We start from the raw sequence: 22,714 nt of genomic DNA on the forward strand, positions 1-22,714 counted from the left end.
AATGCTCCTACTATGTGTACAAGTTATTTCTTTGCACTCTGCGCACATGAGGAGCTACTCGTTGTCTGTCATTGTGCCTCGGAATTTGGATGCGGCTATGATTGTGGTCCTGTGGCTCCGAGCTAGTTGTCTGTCAAAATCAATGATAACGATGGGACATGTTTTCAACCCAATGCTATCCAAGCGGAAAGAGGTTGCGATCATCGCTTCTTGAATGATCATAACCTTTCGCAAGGGTAAGAGCTTGTTTTTATTGTAAAAATTTTCGCTTTCTCGTTAAATATATTATACGCTTTTTGTTCTTCAAAAATATATTCATGTGACTCTTATTTTGCCTTTTTATTCGGTTTTGAAGGGATAATCTTGTCACTTGGGGTGTGGACAGATTACGAATCGTGAGGATATGGAATCGATGGTTCCATTCAATGATAATGCTTGGTGTTGTGCACTTTGGTGGTCCCTCTTTCTTAATGATACTTGTATAAGAGGAAGCCCAAGTCGACTTTTCTTTGGGATGGGTGCAACGGTTAGTTATTCTATCTTATCTTTTCTTTTACTTTATTTTTCATGTTTGGATCACGTTTCAACTCTTTTCTCCACTTCTTGTTTAGTATCCATTGCGGCAACTTTGTATGCCGTCGAAAGATGATAAGGCTTCCAGGAGTGATTTATGTGCGGAAGTCAAATTGTCATTTATTGTCTTTGTCAATAACAACAAGAAAGAGTGTGATCTTACTTCTGATATGGTATGTTTTTTCGTACTTTGTGTGTTTTCTACTACTATTCTCTTTGTTAGCCTACTATTACTCTGCTGTTATTCGATGTGTTTGCTTTTTTAAAAAGAACCACATAATTAGTAAAAATTTTTTTGGCCAAATATTTTCCCAGCATTTTCATCCCAATTCTTTTGCATGAGCACTTTAGTTGTTTGTGCATCAATTTCATTTCGAAGAGGGTTGAATATCTTGATAATGTATTTCAAGAGGCGATGTTTGCCGATGATCAACAAGCGTGTGTACGTTTGGTGTATTGTCAAACCTATTGTAAGTCATTTATTGTGTTTTAATTTTCTCTTGGTGTTTAGCCTAGTTTTGTTTAAGTATTGTTAGTAATTATGTTTTCTTTTTCCTTTTTTAAAAAAAGGTGAACTTGATGTCTGATTTCCTGGTCCACAAAGGAGTTGCCCGAGGTGGGGAGGTTAAAGATTATAAAATTGTCAACGTCCCTTTTACCTGGCAAACGGCTGAGATTGAAAATTTGGACTGCGGTGTATATACGATGTTGCACATGCTCTTTTACCGTGGAACTGTTTTTGATTGTGACTTGGGTAATCTTGATTCAAGAGCCCTCTACCGCTACCGAGATCGTTGCCTTGTTGGCGCTGTCTGATATGAACGAGTCCAGGGAAGATTTGTTGAAAAGTTTGGAGGAGTTGAACAAGACAAGAAAGGAAACCCTGAGCGTGCTTGAAGAGAGACGGCGTATTGAGGATGCGAAAAAGAGGGCTTCTCAAAGCGGTAAGAAACGTCGTGGTTCCGGCAGGGTGAAAACTGTTGGTAAGAAGGTTAAGACGTCGCAGCCTGTTGACGAGCCCGTCGCTTCTCCTACTGTCATTGACGGCCCTAAATTCTCTAGAAAGACCCCTACTGCCAGCCGTCAAGTGGGAAGCAGGGGTGTGGATAGCCCCGTGAGTCCACAGTCGGCTTTGGGTAGTCGTAAAAGGGGTAGGGCAGACGACGGGCTGGGTTGCTCTATGGATTGCGGGCCAGACGACAGTAGGTTTGTTGCGGTGTCGGATTTGTTTCGGAAGAACAAAAAACAGTTCTCTAAGATGCTGAAGGTGCGGAAGCAAGTGGTGGACTTTGTTCTTCGTGAAGACGCTCAGTTGACAGACGAGTATGTGTCGATTTTCATTTCTTTGATTGTGGTGTTTCTGTTCAGTTAGTCTTTCTGTTTCCCCTTTGTTAGTCCGCCGTTAATCTCTTTGTTATTATCTGTTATTTTTGTCAACCTAGCGAGCCGTCTAATTTCTTTGTTAGGCCCCTTTGTTATTCTCAACATATTATTGACTGTTATACCACTATTATTCCATTTGTTAGTCCACCGTGTAATCCCACTTTGTCAATCCCGTTTTGTTATTCTCATTGTTATACCGCTATTATTTTTTGTTATTGTTCTGTTATTGAACTGTTATTCTGCTGTTATACCACTGTAATCCCACTGTTCTCATCATATGTTATTTTTTGTGAATGCAGGGAGCTGTTAGTGTTGTACAGCGACGACGTCGGCGTGTTTTTGGACAAGGGGGATATTGTTTCCCTTGTAGATGCAGCTAGTATGATGTCAACAAGAGTAGTTGATGTTTGGTCGGTTCTTTTGAATTCGTTGGAGTTTGAGGAACGCTCAGCACCAAGCTCAATGTTTTTCGGAGTTCGTCATATGGTATTTTAGTTTTTTCCTTTGCTATTTTGCGTTATTACCTACAGATTGACTCACAAGTATTGATATAAAGTTAACACTTGTGCACTATTTTTGGTTGTTTATGCTTTCTCTTTTGTAGGATCCTCTTTATTCACTCTTAGAGAACTTTGATTCCTCAAGTCCTGTTGACGGTCCGGGTAAGAAGCTGTTGGCATTCTGGAATGTGTTTTACGATTCTGCAATGGAAGATGTCCCTCGAACTCCGACCTTGTGTTTGTGCCGATTCTGTACAATGATCACTACTCTTGTTTCTGCATCAACTTTTTGAATGAATCGATTGATATTTTGGACAACATGACTCACGATTCCAAGCAAATAGCCGATTACAGAAGATTGGCCGAGATTGTGGCAAACTATATGCGTGTTTTTATGGAGGGTCATAATGTTCTGAAGGGTGAAGATTGCCGCAATTTCGAAATTGTTGATGTGCCTTTTAAATGGAAAAAGAAGGAACTGCTGAATTCGGAGTCGGGGTGTTTCTTGCTGTACACGATGGCGGAATATGGTGGAAGCGTGTTTGAGTGCAATCTTCACAGCAAGATTGCTCGTCGAAGCTACTGTGTTGAAATGTCGGCTTCCCTGATCTTGGCGGATATTAATCTTCATAGGCGAGTAGTTCTTGACAAAGTGAAGGCTTGTGAGATGGAAGGCCAAGACGTTGGGTTTGGCGGCAGAGGAACAAGTTGCGAAGTGCCCCAGTGCAACCCCAATCATCTCCGTAGTAGTGAAGAGTCGCATCGTCATGAATGCGAGTACCTTTGGATGTTGTGTATCCAGGGAAGTCAGACTAAGTTGGTGTAAACTGTGTTGTTAGACTATTAGTGTGCTGTTATTGCACCGTTATTATGTATAATTACTAGTTTATTGTGCTGTTATTCCCGTATTACTCTAGTGTTATTCCAGTGTGTACTCTAATTTTAATTGAGTTTTGATATTCCTTGTACTTTTTTCAAACACCATCCATTTTTACTCTAATCCCCTTTGTTCGTTATTCTAACGTTATTCGGGATAATGAGCGAGTTTGTTGTCTTTGTTATTGCACAATTAGTCTCTCTGATTTTTAGTCTAATTAAGCTTTCTTATTACCTTTGTTTTCTAGAAACACTATCCATTTCTATTCAAGTGTAAATTTAGTCAAGTGTAAAAGCAGTGGTTTAGACTGCGTTTTTGCCAGTGTTATTCTACCATTATTCTGCTGTTATTGCAGTATTACTCCGCATATTAAGCAGCTACTCTGCTGTTATTGTACTATTAGTCTACACTTATTCTGCTGTTATTCCACTAGTTTAATTAAGTTTTACAAATTCTATCCAATTTCTACGAAGAATATGCATTTTCTATTCAACTGCCAATGGCTGTTTTTTCTCAGCTGTGATTCTATTGTTATTGCACCGTTATTCTTCTGTTATTACACTATTATTCCGCATAACTAGTTTATTCTGCTGTTATTACACTGTTAGTCCAGCATTATTTTGTCAAAACTATTCATTTTTATTCAAGTGTAAATTTAGTCAAGTGTAAAAGCGGTGGTTTAGACCGCTTTTTTGTTAATCGTTATTCTACCATTATTCTAACATTATTATTGCAGTATTACTCCGCATAATTAGCGTTATTATCTTTGTTATTGCACTATTTTTCTGGCAAAGACTTCTGTTATTTCAACATTACTTAGAAATAGTTTTAAATAGCACTTAAAGATAGTACTTACATAATAAACATTAACGTTCTAAAATATTAAAGCCATTATTTCTAAAGCAATATAATATTTTAAACATATTTAAAAGCAGCAGCCCTGGACCATCATCGTTAGATTTTTTTATCTTTATTCTATTCTCGACGGCGCGCGCCGGTCCTTGGACGGTGCTCTCAACTTCCACCGACTCATCCTCAAAAGGGTTTTTGTACGCTTCCATTAGTTCCATGGCTTTTTAATGGTGTCCAATGGCCGAGAGATTGAGATTGAAATATCGGCCGGTGTAATACTTCTTGAGCATTCACACCAAAGCAATGAATTGATTGTCCATGTCGGCTTCCGTGTAGTTCCTATTTTTCTTTTCCTTTAACTGTCTACGCATACGTTCATTTTGAAGTTCAGCAACCTTCAATTGTGCCTTTACACTGTCGACCTCTTTTATTAAGTCCTCTTCACGGGTTTCTGCTGCCTCTAAATTTGTCCTTGTGTCGATCAACTCTATTGTGAGGGACTCTATCGTCCGTTTGGCTTCATCGATTTCCTGCCTTGTCGGGGACCTTCGGCTATCGTCAGTTACGTCACTCATCCTGCAGCATTGGAAGTATGAAACTTTTTGCATTATAAAAAGATGTTTAAAATTTTTGAACCAAATTAAAAGCAAACCAAAGCATAAGAAAGAGAATTACCTTTTTGGCAGCATAGAGAAGAGTGTTGACAGATATGAAAAATAAACATGAAAGAAAAATAAAGAATAGAAAGATAAAAAATTACCTTTTTGCAGAGGAGATAAAGTTTTTTTTTGGAATGGACTTTTTCAGTGTGTGTGTTTGTTTTTTTACCTCGAAGTAGCAGTAATTTATAGGGGCTTGGGGAATAGAATCAGTTTTTCTGTAATAAAGTATAGAAAGATAAGTAATTAACTGTCTACCATCAAAAAAAAAAAGATAAGAAATTACCTTTTTGCAGAGGAGATGCAGAGTTTTTTCTTGAATACAAACAGTTTTCTGTACTTATTCAGTGTGTGTGTGTTTTTTTTTAAAAACCACGCAATAGCAGTATTTATAGGGGCTTGGGGAATACAAACAGTTTTCCTGTAATTATATTAGATTAGGTTAGGTAACTGTTTTTAATAAAAACTGAAAAGTGGAACTGCTTTTTATAAATATTACTAAGTCGTTATTATTCAAATCGTTATTGTAGTGTGTAATTTGCGGTTTATTTTTGTGGTTGGTTTGTGAAAAAAACAGTCAGATAATATTAACAAAAAAAATTAAAGTAACTAGTATTAATTCTCATATAATGTAGGTCTCACTTTATTATCTAGAAGATACATTTTAGGTTAAAATGTAATTCGAACAATGACAAATAGTAAAAGTCTTTGACTTTTTTAGGCGAGGTCTTCATCGTAGTCATTTTGTCTTTTGTGTCTCTTTTGTCTTTGTTAGTTCATGCATCTCGATTCTATTCCTGCAATTTTTGCTTAGTATTTAGCAGCTACATTAATAGCGCAGAATAGCAAAGTAGAATAACATTGATAGCAAAAGTAGAATAACAACACATTAATAGCAGAATAGCAAATAATCTAAATTTAGCGACTACTGCATTGTTATTGCAGAACACTATCCATTTCCACCAAGAATATCCATTTTCTATCCAAAAATAACAACACATTAATAGCACAATAGCAGTAGAATAACACAACAACAGCAGAATAGCAGAGTAACACGGGAATAATAGGGGAATAATAGTAGAATAAGAGGATAACATATTCCGCAATTTTTGGTAGTTCATGCATCTCGATTTATATTCTTTGCAATTTTTGCTTAGTATTTTAGAAGCTACATTAATAGCAGAATAGCAGTGGAATAACATTAATAGCAGTAGAATAACAACACATTAATAGCAGAATAGCAAAGAGAATAACACAAACAGTGAGAATAGCAGAGTAACACAGAATAATAGGGGAATAACAGTAGAATAAGAGGATAACATTAGAATAATAGGAGAGTATTAGTCCAGATTCATACCTCTTCAGTTTCTGATTCTTCTTCATCTTCGTCATCAGAAGGGGGACTTTCAGCAAATGGAAGAGTACAAGTTCTACTGTTGTGGTTCACCCACTTCTTGCGATTACCGCATCTTCGCTTCCTCTTTTGTTGTTTGGTTTTGGCCTTTTCTTTGGAGGACCTTAATCTTTTGCCACTGCCCTTATTCTTGGCCTTGTTTGGCGGTCGAAGGTCAATGTCATTTGAAGTGTGATGCCTAGAAGAGCCTCGATTTCTGGTTTTTAGTCTTCGGTTCAGATTGGTCTGTGATGTTCTCCCCGAATCGTGTCGATTTTCTGCAGATTGCTTCATGTGTTTAATAAAGAGCATAACTTGTCCATCACCCCGACGATTTGCATAAATCTCAGACCAAACCTTTGACATCTCAGCTTTCTTGATGTCAGCCTCATCAATCTCTTCTATCACCTTTCCATTTTCATCTCGGACAACTGGCCTGTATGATTTCTTTGTCCATCGAGCAAGGACATAAGGGTCAGGTATCCTGTGGACCTGCCTACCATTCCACACCCAAAGTATATGGCGACAAACAATGCCATGCCTCTCAAACAGCTTACATGCACATTTGCTCTCGTTAGTTTTGGTGTTAAATTCAACTCGGAAGCTCCTGTGCTTGAGTCCATCACGAACGTCATGATACTCCACCGCCCCCATGTTGTCAAACCCCCACCCCCATGCTGCATATGGCATGTTTGACTTCATTCTGAAAGTCCCCAAAGATAGGATGGGTGTAGACAAGTGAGGCATGCATCTCCACCTTAATAATAAAGAATAGCGGTGGAATTACATTAATAGCAAAGAGAATAACAACACATTAATAGCAGAATAGCAAAGAGACTAAATTTAGCGATTACTTTTGTGTTATTTGAGACACTATCCATTTCCACAAAGAATATCCGTTTTTTATTCAAAAATAACAACACATTAATAGAAGAATAGCAGTAGAATAACACAAACAGAGAATAACAACACATTAATAGCAGAATAGCAAAGAGAATAACAACACATTAATAGCGAGAATAGCAAAGAGAATAACAACACATTAATAGCGAGAATAGCAAAGAGACTAAATTTAGCAGATTACTTTGTTGTTATTGCGGACACTATCCATTTCCACAAAGAATATTCGTTTTTTATTCAAAAATAACAACACATTAATAGAAGAATAGCAGTGGAATAACATTAATAGTAGAATAACACAACAAGCAGTAAGAATAGCAGTAGAATAACACAACAAAAGCGAGAATAGCGAGTAACACGGGAATAATAGGGGAATAACGAGAATAGCGTGGAATAACATTAATAATGAATAGCGGTGGAATACCTTCATCGCCCTACTTTCTCGAGCATACTATGCTCATTGGCATTATCCATCCTCCTTTGTGTATGCCTTTGCTGCTCTATTGCGGAATTGTACCTCATCCAAATGGCTTTCAAACCGCTTGAAACCATTTGTTTTGAACTTTCGGATCTACGGGTTGTTCGCAACAAACAACCTAGAGGAGATCCCGAAAGTATGCCGGTATCCACTTTTGTCGATTGCAAAGACATACTTCAACCACCGGTTGCTTTCCATACCATGGGCTTCAATAACAGATCTTCGATTCTGTTCAAATTCGTGTGGCTCGAGGTCGACATCCCACACAACGGCATTTATGTCGGTCATAAATTCCGTATCATTGCAGATTGCCCTTCCCACTTTCTCGGGCATTTTTCGCATGATATGCCACATGCAATACTTGTGGACAGAATGGTTGAAGACATTTGGGCAGGCTTTTTAATTCCCAAGGCACCGGGTCTGTAATTACACATTGAGGTTGTCACGCCCATTGCTTCGAGGAATTTTTTAAAAATCCACTCAAATGAATGCGACTCTCAAAGTCAAGTAACCCAGCTGCAAAAGTCACCGTCTTCTTGTTGTGGTCTACTCCGGTGAAGGGAGTAAACACCATGAAATATTTGTTTGTCCCATAAGTAGGGTTAAACGAGATCGTGTCTCCATATAACTTGTAGTTGTTTATCCCTTCCTTATCAGCCCAAATAACCTTCGTCAAGCATTTGTTCTCATCCTGATCATAAGCAAAGTAGAACCCTTTGTTTGCCTCAAAGCATTTTGAAATGCCCAATGAACATTTTAGCATCGTTATCCCCAATGTAACACTTGATATTTCGTTTGAAGTTTTTGAAGTCTAGCAAAGAGGCACCGATATTCTGATAACCATTTGAGTATTCCTTGAGAATTCTGAAGCTCAATGTTGGACCTATGTTGAGCTTAGTATGATCAATAATGGTCCTCTTAATGTAGTCATGGACGTCCCTTGAGAGCTTCACGGAACTCCCCTGTTTTTTTTGTGAGTAAAGAGAGTGATTGTGAACGTCTACAAAGACATCCACAATATACCCAGCCGGTCTGTCGCCCCTGTTTTTCACAGTTCTCAACCTCATGTTCGCCTTGCGGCCACACCTTGTCGAGCATGCTTCTTTGTGTCTTATTCGCGGTCTTTGTTCTCTACTGTACTCAAATTACCAGCTTCATGATTGGTTGCTTCAAGTCGCATTTTTCTTTTCATATCCCTATACCCCTGTCCGTTACAGACGAGTGATTTGACGGTGACGCCCCCCTTATATTGCGCATTTGTGTACCTTCTCACATCAAATCCGCAAGCCAGTGCATATATCTTTGTAGAATGATCGCATCCTCCAAGCTAAGAAAGAACATGCCACGTTTAGGCGTAAAATCACTCTCAGCAGTCCTCACCACCGCTTTCAGCCCCCGGGTGTCTTCTTTGTAATGAAGAGTTGAGACAAACTCATCGTTTTCTTCGTCTCGAACAGTTGGGCTGGTGTATATACTTGTTATTAGAAGAATCCCCATTAGGTAAGACCGCATTGTCTTCAACAATAGACACAAAAAAGAGAAAGATCTGCATGATAAATTAATATAATGAGTACGGTCATTGGACAACAAAATCACAATAACATCACAATAACTTGAGAGCACGGGGAGAGATCAACATTGCAAGAATGTGACAATAAAGATGATAACAAAGGTGTGAAACAGACGACAATCAATAACATCACAATAACACTAAATGTGTTTATCTCATGCTACTCTCTTATCGTAGTATATTTTCACGCTCTTTCGCACAATAATATCACAACAATAGTAGCATAATATCGAATAAGAGTACAATAATATCAACATGTTTCTCTACTTTTTTACAATAATAGTACAAAGAATATCGAATAAAGACTGACTGGTTCTACTTTATTACATACGATAGATAATCGTATTTATTATGTAACTCTTTTGCAAGGCATATATTTTCATGTTCTTGCACAATAATAGCACAATAATGTTACAATAATACCACAATAACAAGACAATAATATAATCATGTTATTTGCACGGTTACAATAATAGTACATTAATATCGAATAAGGTTTTTTTTTTACTCTTGTAATGCAAGCCGACAGTACAATAGTATCGTAATAACAAATTTGAGAAACACATAGAAATCAATAATTGATTTATAAACACTCAAGCTAATAATAGTACATTAATATTAGAATAACAGTTCTCTTTTTGTACTCTAATACAAGCCAGAGAGTACAATAATATCAGAATAACAGCTGAGAAACACATAGAAATCAATAATTGATTTATACACACTGAGGCTAATAATAGTACATTAATATCGAATAACGAGTTTTCTTTTTCTACTCTAATACAAGCCAGGACAGTACAATAATATCGAATAATAAATTGGTGAGAAACATGTAGAAATCAATAATTTATTTATAAACAACGGCGGATGAAGAGATAAGAATGAATAAGCAGTATTACTGTTTCCATATTCACCGTCGAGTTGATTTCTTCGCTAACATTGTTATTGATCTCATTGTCCATCTTTTATACCGAAAAACAAGTAAAATCAAGTATCGAATTCAATTAAAATCAACGAATTTACACTAAAAATCAACGATTTTTACATTAATTAGGTTTTTTACATTAATTTTGAAAATACGATTGAATATACTAAAAATCAACGAATTTACATTACCTGTAATTCGATTGCGGCCTACAAATCAACGATTTTGTGTAATTTTATTAGGTTTTTTATGAATTTCCTATAGTCGGCGTTCTGATTTTTGAGTTTTCTCTGTTTTTGATTTGTAGAGAGATGTAGAGAGAGAGAGAGAATATCGTTAGAATGAGGTTGGTGTTTTCATGTTTCAGCGCTTTTGTATTTTTCGATTTTTCTTTTTTTTTTTTTTTTTCTAATTTATCTTTTAATCTCAGCCCTTGATTTCTTTTAATCTCAAACCCTTAATTTCCCCAACTCACAACTCACCATAAGACCCCAACTCACGAGATCCATATATCTATATATATATATATATATATATATATATATATATATATATATATATATATATATATATATATATATATATATATATATATATAAAATTTTACTTTTTAGTATATCTCATAGATCTTAATTCTTAAATTGATTGATAACCCATTAATTTTCAATATTTTTCATTCTCCCATTTTATTTTTCATCCTCACGAAACTAAATGATATCAATTTATATATTTTCTCAAATTATTTAAATGAAAATATTTATTTTTGTTACAAAGCTAATAATATCAAACCAAACTTTTTTTTTTATATTCTAATCATTTGAAGATTTTTTAGAAAATGAAAATGATATCAATTTATATATTTATTTTTGTCATGATGCTAATAGCATCAAAATCAGAGAGAGAAGAGGGAATGAAGAAGAGAAAGAAGAGTTAATAATACTGTAAGGTCTATGCTTGGTTAGGGTTTCTAGATGATTGGTTAGGGTCTCAGAGGGAAGCTTGAAAAAACAGTGCTCGTTATCAAGCTTCTGAGCTTCAATGCGAGCTCGAGCTAGATTCGAGATCAACTCCAGCCTACGAGTATATATAATTGTTAAATTTTCATTAATAATCACTACTAGAAAAAAGGCCAAAGAAACCATTGCAAATTGACCTAAGAAACCAACATAGAGATGGTCTCAAGCTCAAAGGTCTCTTAGGGTAAGAGACCATGTAAATAAAAATGGTTTCTTTGAATAAAAGTTAGAAAGCATTCATCCTAGATAAATGGTTTCTTTGTCCATTAAAAAAGAGACCACTAAAGTCAAAAAATGGTTTCTTAACTCAAGATTAAAAACCATGGAATAGAGAAAAATGGTTTCTTTACCCAAACCAAGGATTAGAGAAGAATGATCTCTTTGATTTTTTTATTATTATTTTTTCGCCTGACCTATTGCGTTGTTGTTATACGAGTATTACATATGATTGCCACAATAAGTCGATTGTGTGCATACTCATGTTCCACGCAACAAAACACACATACCATAAAAAGATTTCATATATATAAAATAAAGTGTATTCTTTTTTACAATCACTTGAAGCAAGTAATATTTGGTGGACAAATACAAAAAAGATGACAATATTTTCCTAAAAAAGTACGTAAAAAATAAAAATCTAACTCCCATTGATCAGCTTTGGTCCATCTTCTTCCTCCTCTACTTCCTTGCGTCTCAGAACAAATGAAATCCACATTTTCCTAACCAACAAAAAAAAATCATAACTGAAAAACAATACTAATAGATGAATTTCAACTTACTAGACTAATCATGTTTAACAAAGTAACACCAAGTCAGCAGCCAATAAGTCATCTGGTACAATATATCAGTGTCCCTCCAAAGCGCACTATAGTACCTGGAAATTGTTACATGTAAAAACATGGCATCGTAGATTCAAAAGTGTTGACATATTTCATGCGCTCAATGTGATTCTCGACTGGCAAATCACCAAGAAACCCGAGCAACCTCAAAAACGACACAATAAATCAAGAAAAAACAAAAAAAAAGGCAGCAGTAGTAATCGAAGATGTAACAACCCAAAAAAGGCGTGTAATAAAGTAGTAATAAGATGAAAAGGAGTGCAACCTGACATCAAATGTAAAACTTGTAAAAAATTGGAAGTAAAATAAATCACATAGCTCACAGACACGTAACCATTCATATGCTATGCAGCAGAAGAGAAAATGCATTTGAGGCTACATCAAAACAGATTACAAGCAGCGAAACTGTGTTAAAAAAATATAGCAAACGAAACTTGATCATAACAGATTACAAGCAGCGATGTGATAAAAAAGGTGATCGGTACCACCATAAATAACGCAGCGTAATTGGATATCAGCCTAGGAAAATTTAGGATTTTTTGGAAATTGTTACTTTAAAAAAGTAAGATGGTCTCTCCCAAGAGTTTGTTCACAAACAAATAGAAATGCAAGAACAAACAGGAGAACATAATGCCTTTCAAGTTCCAAATGACTTGTTACTCTAGAACACAAAACAAAATTAGGACGAAAAAAACAGCAACCGTCTCAATCAACATCATTTAACTCAGTGAACTTATGCTTCAAATTTTTCTTACCCAAAACATGATCACAAACACTCTGAAGGTCAGCCTTCTTTTGCTCAAACAAAGACACATTTCCACATAGATAATTCCAATCTAACCATCCCATTGTCTACTCAATTGCATCCTCAATTAATCTCTTTTCATCTTCGCTCATTACATCACATGTTGGGTTATTATGGACAGAAAATAAGTAGAAGCAACTTCTCCCGCTGCTATTTGTACAATACTCCTTAAGAGCAGACAAATGAAAATAAAAAATACTACCTACATTGATTCAAATATTTACGTTGGACCAATGTCAAGGAGATAGAAGATATGTGAGGGACGTTTTGAAGTGACAAAGGTTCTTTGGGAATACCAACCTACATACTTAGACTACCCAGCACTCCAACATTGAATAGCATTTTCCGATTGTTCAAAAATACATCACAGGGGTGCGAGTGTATCAAAATCATAGAATTACCTCAACTGTAGGGGTAACTGGGTTGATCAATCATCCTGCATAAAACATAATAGTTGAACATCACTAGTAACTGATGCTAAAACTAAAATATCTAAACATGGTTAAATTCCAAAAACTATATGAATTCACATTCCCAATTAATAAACTCCCTTCGGAACCTCATTAACTAAGACGTTCACTAAAATGCAAAAGCTAAATGAATTACCTTCCTACACTTGCCGCTGAGTAAGTAACACGTCCTTGAGCCTGAAGCGGCATATGGGTTAGTGCCAATCAAGTAACACACAACCTGTTCTTCCTCTCCCATAAAATCAAACCAATCCAAATTAGACACAGTCTTAGTACAAATTACTTAATGTCCAATTATCCAAAATGAAAATGAAACTGAAATTAATTACTGAGTTAGGGTTCGAGTAATTAATAATTTTAATTTACCTAAACAAAAAAATCAACCCAGGAAACTTAAAATTAGGGAAATAAACCAAAAATATAAGAGTAATTAGTCTAAAAGAAATTATATAATTCAATAAAAGGATCCTATAACCTAAATAAAATTGAAATTTGAGGGGAAACAAACCTTGCAATTGCGAACTCGCAGTACCACGGAGTTGAGGACATTGTGACTGCTCACAAAAGTCGACGATAGCGTATCGCGTGTGGTGGAGGTGGCCTAGTGTTGGCGGCGTATCACGGGTCGTTGGCCGGAGAGGAGGCGCCTGGTGTGAGGGAGATCCGGAGAAGTAAGTAGTGAGAGAAAAGGGGGTTGGGAGAAATGGAGTATGGGAGAAGTAGCGAGGATTTGGAAAATGAAGTCTCTAGGTCAATTATTGATAGCTGTTTTGATTTTTCTTTTTTCTTTTTTTTTTCTTTTTTTTTTTCTTTTTTTCTATATGGAACCATTTTTCAAGTAGAGTGGTTTCTTTGATATTTTCTAAGAAATCATCTATCTTTAAAAACTGGTTTTTTATACAAAACAAACCATCTCAATACTTACATGGTTATTTATTGATGATTCCTTCTCTCCTTATTCTAGTAGTGAATATTGTAAGGTCTATGCTTTAGAACACTATAATGATTGGTTTATAATGATTGGTCTTGGACCGTACTACATCCAAGACCAAAACTTTAAAAAGACCACGGACCAAACCTAAAAAAATTCAGTCCGGCTTTAATTCGGACCAAATAATCCGGTCTGGTCCATTTTTCTAGTCTCGACTTGAAGTGGTTTACCCTTGAGACGGAGAAAATATCAAATTTGATTAACCTAGCTACATGTTGAAAACTCAATGATCTCATAAATAAATAGTTGCCGTCATAAATCTTGTACCTTTTCGAATGTCGTCGACTAAAGTTGTTGAGTTGTACAACAATGTCTAAATCTTTACCAACAGAAATTATAAGCCATGAGATCTTCTCAAAATTGCCCGTCAAATCGTTATTACGTTTCAAGTGTGTTTCCAAATCCTTCTACGCGTTAATATCATCCTCTGAATTCATACAACTTCACCTTCGTGAATCCCGTTCCTCGGACGCAAATCGCGTCCTTATTCTAGCAGGTAAAGACCGTCGTAATCTCTACTCAATCGACATAGACTCCCCTGACTCGGTCACCACAATTCCCTTACCGCATAGCCTAGGTAAGTGGAGACCACGCGAGGTTTCAATTGTCGGTTCATTTGACGGTTTGATTTGTGTAGGACTAAGAGTAGGCAAAGATAATTTTATTCGGTTTAAGCATGTCCTCATCAATCCTTCTACGAGGGTATTTCGGGAAATTCCTTACAAGCACACATCTGTGTATGCTACAATTAGGATATTTCGGTCCAGTTTTGGGTTCGGGTTTGATGATTTAAACCGTGATTTTAAACTTGTCAAGATTACGGAAACTGATGGCGTTGATCTACTATTAAATACTATGGTTAAGTGTAGGGAGGTGATGGTCTATAGTTCAAATAAGAATACATGGAAATCGGCGGAGATTGAAAAAGACCGTATAGATTCAGTAAGGGAGGGACAAAACGGTGTTCTCATAAAAAACCATCTACTGCATTGGGTGTTTTCGGTTTTGATAATAAAAAACCATCAACAATATCGAATTGGTTGTTTTGATACTCGGTCCGAAAAATGGGTTAGGCACATCCCTTTGACGGAGGGGTTATTTGAAGATAATAAAAAGTCTCGTATGCTAAGCTTAAGAGTTATTAATGACTGCTTGTGTTTATACACAGGCACAGTTGTATGGATGTTGAAAGAGTATGAAGCAAAGGATTCTTGGGTTAAGTTGTTTCATATTACTGATCAATTTCTTAGATCTCGTTTATTTCTATTCACCAAAACTGTTTTTTGTACTAGTAGAGAATCAAAATATGAGGTTTTGGTTCCGAAATTGAACGGAAAAGGACTATTTTGGTACGACATCGGACCAGTAACATATGGTAGGATAAGAAAAGTTAAAAAGATTCCAGCTTTTGTTAGAGGGTGCTTTATTACAGAAAGCCTTGTTCAAATTCCAGGTGGTCCATATTAGCTGAGATAAGTTAAATGATTTATTTTCAATGTTAATGTTAATTTAGTCGTTAAGTTTTATTTTTTGAGAATGTTTTAACTAGTTATGTATCCCGTGAAGAAATCACCGGATAGTAAAAATTCAATACTCTAATTTTCGGACATGATAAAACAGTTTGGAAATTTTATGCTTGTATGGTTATTACTTACTTTATGGATGTTGTAGGCCTCCTCTTATATATATGCTAATTTAAACTCAGTGTTGTTGCATTAATTTGGTGCAGAGACATTTGCGCATTTGCACTCTAATCTCGTCTGTGTTTTGCTGGGATGTCGCTTTTATCCACGCAGTTTAGCAGCCTCGTACAGGCTTGCTCGTAGCAATCATGCTTCTATTTCGTTCTAAAATAGATTCAAATCTGTTATAAATTGATTTGGTTCTTGGTTTGAATGGCTTAATCTATGACAACAATCGCGCCCAAATTACAATCGTCATAATCCTGCACCGGTTGAATCTCAGGTATGTCTGTACTGCTATATGCCTTCAGATAAGTCGATTTTCATCGGCCCTAATTATAGCAGAATGTTCTACTTTAATCATACAGTGTGAAAGTACAAGTGCTGAACTGGTAAGACAAAAGCGACTTAGGTCAAAGATTGGCCAGATTATAAGTCCGACCAATAAAACACGGTCTTAAATCAATATAGATGATTCAATCTTGAGCAAACTACATTAGGAAAATAAAATATCTGAACAAATAATTAAACATTTACCTGTGGCGTTGCTCGTTAATCCTCTGGTGATATAATCGGAACAAGGCTTCCAGTAACAAAACACGCTTCATAGAAAACAGGAATCCCGCTTATTTCTTCAGTTTAACCATTTGCTTCGGATCCTATATTGAACCAAAATAGTCCACCAATCTTATAAGGTCTGTGAACCAAAACCTCTTGTTTTGCGCCATGGCGGACACCATAAGGGCCATAGAAGTAGTAACAACAAGGTTTACGACAACAAGGAGAACAACGAGAAATTTCAAACAATTTAATCCACGAATCCTTCACTCCATAGTCTTTCATCATCCATACAACATCAGACAGATTGGATCTCGCGGTAAAACACAAACACTTGAAAGCTGATATCTTTGTATTCCTCGTTAAAATCGGCCATTGGGTCAGTGAATAAGTCCACCAAAGGTACCTCGTCAGCCCATTTGTCAGATCGAACATCGAAACAATAAATGACGAACTCCCACCTAAGTGAACTCCACAAAATCCAATGAAGTAAATGATTCTTCATAAGAACACCATTTCGCGTCCGCAAGGAATCTGTCGGTCGATGTACATTCTCAACCAACTTCCAGGTATTGTCATTTAGACTATACACCATCACCTCGCGGTTGAATAGCTCATCCCCTTGATAAGGGTGATAGTGGATAGCATTTTCCGCAATCCTGACAAGTTTATAATCCTTCTTTATGTCATCATACCCAAACCCGAAACTAATCCCATATTCTTTTCCCAACGCAGGTGTGTGTTTGAAAGGAACTTCCCGAAATACTCCCGTAGAAGGATTGATTACGACCTGCCTAAATTCATCAGTTCCGTCAATGTCGCGTTTTAGTCCAACGCAAAGTAAGCCATGGAATGAGCCCACAATGGAAACAATGCCAACGTCTAACCACTTGCCTAGGGTACGCGGTAAAGGGATATTAACGAGGGTGGTGTCATAATCAGACGAGTCTATGTCGAACGAGTAGAGATCACTGCCATCTTTTTCAGCAAGAATAAGCAGGCGGTTTGCTTTGGACAAGAGGGATTGTTGGAGGTGAATATTGATGAAGTCTGGGGATGATATCAAAGTGTTGAAGGATTTGGAAACGCATTTGAAGCGAGCGAGTGATCTGGCGGGTAATTTGGGTAAAATCTCATCAGTTATAATCTCAGTTAGGATAGAAACAGAAAGAACTGTTGTTTTGCTGGTACAAGGATTACGACCAGCAGCCATAGCAGCTATGGTTTGGAGGCCTTCGGATCTCATTTGTTATAACTTCTCTTTACGTGACAAACCCCCGAGTTCAGTTCTGGGTGAAAAACTGAAAATAGTATTCCTACGGGCTATCAGTCTTTCATTTTTCAGTTGATCTGTGCAACGGATCCAAACACAGCCCTTATTAATGGATAAAACTAATTATTTGAAACCCGTTTTACGGTAAACTTGTGACAAATTGGTTTTTGTACATTGATTACGAACAGCCGCTACAAGAATACATTCATTCCCCTACCATTTTGAGTCAAAGACCAAGTAAAACAAAGCTTAAGTAATTCCCAACTAGAAGAATAAACAAAACACATTTCCTACCTAGAAGAAATGAAGAATAAACACAACACATCCTTTTAATAATTTCGAAAATTGTCGACTTAAATAATGCTAGATTTAGCATAAAGTGATCAAAACTAACAGCAACGAAATTATGTGTATACGGATTCTCTCCCGCTAAATAAACTAACACGGAGTAGCAACTAAACCATCTTGTTGGATCAGTACAGGTCAAAAGCATAAATCAAAATGTCAAATGGTCTATGATTGGTCAAACCACGAATGGTGCCCATTTGATAACCGTCATTTCTTATTTAAGACGGCTCTCACATCCAATTAAAATAGAATTGAAAGAGGAGGTTCTGAGAGGTTTTAAATTAAGACGGTTTTAAGCAAGATCAATTGTTTGATAACATGATGATTGCACTAGCCATTTGATTTGTAATATATCTTCTTCAATTGCAAATTTCACAAGAAATCCCCAATTTACACAAACCCTAACTTAAAAAATTTCGAAACTATCTAATAATATCAATATAATTAACCAATACTACATAAAAATGGAAGTAAATAACAATAGATAAAGTAATTTAAACAAAAAAATTGAAAAATAAAAAAACAATTGAATGTCAAACCTCCAATTTGACAGAAAGAAGAAATAAAGAAATGAGGATCGGCAGGTCCAGCGGTACGGCGATGCGGCAGTGCGGCGGTGCGGCGAAGGTGAGTGGCAGTGGTTACAGCGAAGTCTCCATTTTAGTTTTACAGAGTATTAAGAAAGAAAGAAAGAAAGTAGCAGCGGTGTAAATGTGTAATGAGAATCTATGTTGGGCCGAACAGAACTGAAATGCGCTGAAGTGAGCCGAATGAAAAATGAAAAAACTATTACTGAGGTTAAACTAGGAAATCGGTTCAGTAATATCATAAAAATACCGACTGAATTATAAATTATTGGTAACATTTTGTTAAAAATTATTGACCGGTGTATAAAAATTAGGATTATTGATAACTCGTATACTCACATAGAACCGGTCACCGGATACTCGTATCCAGTCAATTAAACTGAATCCGGCCATTTAAAGAGGGATTGCTTAATATGCATTTCCATGGCCCAACGGGTTAGAATTAGGTCTGGGCACCGGCTGAGACCGGACCGGATCGAAAATCGAAATTTTTAAAAATGTTGGACCGGTTAGAATTAGGTCTGGGCACCCCTAGTTAGAATGTCATTTGGAGTGGTATTTCCACACTAATGAGGATTGTCAACTAGCACTCAGATATGCTAAATTGCTAACAGGGAGATGAACTGTAAGCACTTAATATAAATATTCCGGTTACAAAACGATCAAGTAAAAAATTGTAACAAGATTGGTTCGGTTCATGGATTGAATGGCTTCATCCGTAAGATATGTCCTTATTTTCCGACAACAATAATCTCACCTAAATTACAATAATCGCAATAATCCTGCACTGGCAAGTACTGAACTACATTGGATCTTGATATCTCTATCATAATCTTAACATCAGAGTTTAATTAAGGAAAAATTACAAATAACCACCACGTATTTGCGTATTTTTACAAATAACCACCACATATTTACATTTTTACAAATTACCCTCAAACTTTTGCGTATACTCCCCAATCACCACCGTATAGACGCCCCGAGACTCGTTTTTCTTATTTTCCGACTCATTAATTAGCGATTTATGTCTAATACCCAAATTACCCTTCCCAACATTACTCCTTACCAATCATTCGATCATTTGTAAACAATTCAACTTACTCCCACCCGAAATCATTCGATCATTTGTAAACAATTCAACTTACTCCCAAATCACATTAATCCCTAAATCCCCAAATTCCTAACTAAATCCCCAAACCCATCTATCAATTGATCAGCATCTTTATAGTTCACACAATTAAATTTCTACCAAAAAATAGTTCACACCATTAAAGGACTTTATTATCTACAGCCAAGCTTACACCATTATCATGTCGTCCTAGATTAGTGTCCTTTGATCAACAATCCATCACAATACTCCATAAATAAATCAAAAACCACCATCAAAGCTACCCTCACTTCACAAATCTGTACTACCATCACCATGGTTGCCGTTACTTAGTTCGATTCCGATTCGGTGACGAGACACGACATCCACCATCAGCGGCAGCCCGAAAGCGATGGTCAGCACCACAATCTATGGGGCTCCTCACCTCCGTCACAACCCCAATGCCAATTGACCATCGCTGCTCCATGTTCACGCCGCCATGAGCCTCCCCTACACCACACACATAATCGGAACCGAACCCGGAGTCCACCAGGCTCCACCACTCTACTCCACTAAATAAACTAACACGGAGTAGCAACTAAACCATCTTGTTGGATCAGTACAGGTCAAAAGCATAAATCAAAATGTCAAATGGTCTATAGTTGGTCAAACCACGAATGGTGCCCATTTCATAACCGTCATTTCTTGTTTAAGACCGTCTTAACTCAAGACGGCTCTCACACCCGATTAAAATAGAATTGAAATTGAAGGAGGTACTGAGAAGATTTAAATTTAGACAGTTTGATAACATGATGATTGCACTAGCCATTTGATTTGTACTATATCTTCTTCAATTGCGAATTTCACAACAAATCCCCAATTTACACAAACCCTAACTTAAAAAATTTCAAAACTATCTAATAATATCAATATAATTAACCAATACTACATAAAAATGGAAGTAAATAACAATAGATAAAGTAATTTAAACAATAACATTGAAAATTAAAAAAAAAATTGAATGTCATACCTTCAATTTGGGAGAAAGAAGAATTAAAGAAATGAGGATCGACAAGTTCGGCGGTGCGGAGAAGGTGAGTGGCGGTGAGTAGGTGTCGAAGGCGACTGCGGTGGTTACAGCGAAGTATCCACTTTGTTTTACAGAGTATTAAGAAAGAAAGAGTATAGCGGTGTAATGAGAATCGCTATGGGGAAGTGACAAATAACCCCCATACGTTTAGTCTCATGTGCAAATCACCCCTACGACTTTCATTATGTGCATATTAGCCCCGCAAGTTTACATTATGGTGCAAATACCTCCATCTTTTGTTTTTTGGCTAATGTTCCAATAAATAATAATATATCATAATAAATAAGTTAATATTTTAATTTATTTAAATATAAAAAAAATATGCATTTAATTGATTAATAACTGTAATACCTATAATACCCTAATATGTCTACTGGCCAACACCCTTTCACACCTCTTTCTTCTCCAATCAATCGCTCAATCCTTGTTTTCTTGCCACAAATTAGTCATCTACCCAAAAATGATTCATCTACCTTATGATTACAGATTTAGTGCCACCATCATGGCATCAATTAAAAAAAGAAGTGACATAAGAACTTATTGGAAACTAGAAAACTATCGCAATACGATTAAAGTCGGCCCATGAGCAATACTAGTAGTAAACGAATCATGTGGGTTGAAATCGAGGTGGTTAGTGATGACGATTTGGCGATGATGTCATGGCGGCAACGGTATCCATGGCGGTAGCAATGTTCCTATGGTTAAGGATTAGAGAGACTGAGATTGGTAGAGATTTAAAAAGGGTAAAAGTGTAAAATGTGAGTTTGTCAAATTGGCTACTAATAATATATGGAAGTATAATTTTTGTTTAAATGTTATAATTCAATTTACATATAAAATTAATAACAAAACTAGTATAGACCCCGTGCTACAGCACGATAATTTTTAGATGTAATTGTTAGATATGTTTGCATTTAAAGTATTAGATTCAACTCATTTTCAGTTTCTTGGGGATCATATTGATAAAATTTTACTATTAAAATAAATAAAATAGGAAAGTCGACACTTTTAATCCGAATAAATTAATGAATTTTACTTGAATTACTTTGTCAACTTTATTCAAAAAATAAATATTATATTATTATATTCATTAAAGACATAAATCTCGTGAGATTTATATCATCAGATCAAATATGTACTAACAAATGAAGGATGATAATTATGGAGATGATTGCATAATAATTTTAGTGCGAAATTATGGAAATTGTCTAATAATACCCTAGATTATCATGATATAGTGGATGTACGTTTAACTACAATTTAGTGGGCTGTTATCCATTCTCATTCCCATTCCCAATGATTTAATATCCAAATAAATAGGCCCATATGAGGATTATGCAATTTAGGCGGAAAAACTATTAAGAGTTTTATTTTCTTAGTAGTAAGGGGGATTGATATGTTGTAAAGATTGCATAATATATTAGGGGTAATTAAATGATATGATGTTATTTTTTCGGTTTTATCTCTGAGGAATTGATATGAGATATTGTATATTGGGGGTAATTTATTGTGATTCTAGATATTGTGACCTGAGATTTTCGAAATAATATTGTTAGCATTGCATAATTTGTGGGGCAAATTATAATTTGTTTTCATATAGGATTGTATAATTAGAAAACTCAAATCATAATTTATTTTCATGTATAAGATTACAAGAATTATCACGTTAGAATTTTAGTAATGATGCCTGCAAAATCAATTAGTTTAAGTCGAGGGCCCAACTTAGAACGTGCTTTGTACTGTTTACAATCCATAAGACAGGCCCATCAAAGTGGAAAAACACTTAGGCGGGAAAATACTAAGAGAATTTTATTCTCTTAGTAGTAGGGGGGATTAAGGGTAAGACTCAATTGCACCA

General features: G+C 36.0%; 1 long non-coding RNA gene and 1 pseudogene across 2 annotated transcripts; both read right to left on the reverse strand.

Annotated features, from left to right (window-relative positions):
* Positions 1–11,629: 11,629 nt before the first annotated feature.
* On the reverse strand, positions 11,630–13,991 carry LOC141652736 (uncharacterized). 2 transcript variants are annotated; one of them, XR_012547236.1, is made up of 4 exons: positions 13,749–13,991; positions 13,377–13,460; positions 13,172–13,206; positions 11,630–11,845 (listed from the first exon to the last, which is right to left on the reverse strand). It is a non-coding gene; the product is annotated as an uncharacterized LOC141652736 (long non-coding RNA). The 2 variants fall into 2 exon arrangements; XR_012547235.1 differs by lacking the exon at positions 13,749–13,991 and having other exon boundaries at positions 13,377–13,716.
* Positions 13,992–16,489: 2,498 nt separating this feature from the next.
* LOC141652739 (F-box protein CPR1-like) lies at positions 16,490–17,755 on the reverse strand (annotated as a pseudogene).
* Positions 17,756–22,714: the final 4,959 nt, after the last annotated feature.

This window comes from Silene latifolia, chromosome 4, assembly GCF_048544455.1.
Source record: "Silene latifolia isolate original U9 population chromosome 4, ASM4854445v1, whole genome shotgun sequence".
NCBI classification, from domain to species: domain Eukaryota; kingdom Viridiplantae; phylum Streptophyta; class Magnoliopsida; order Caryophyllales; family Caryophyllaceae; genus Silene; species Silene latifolia.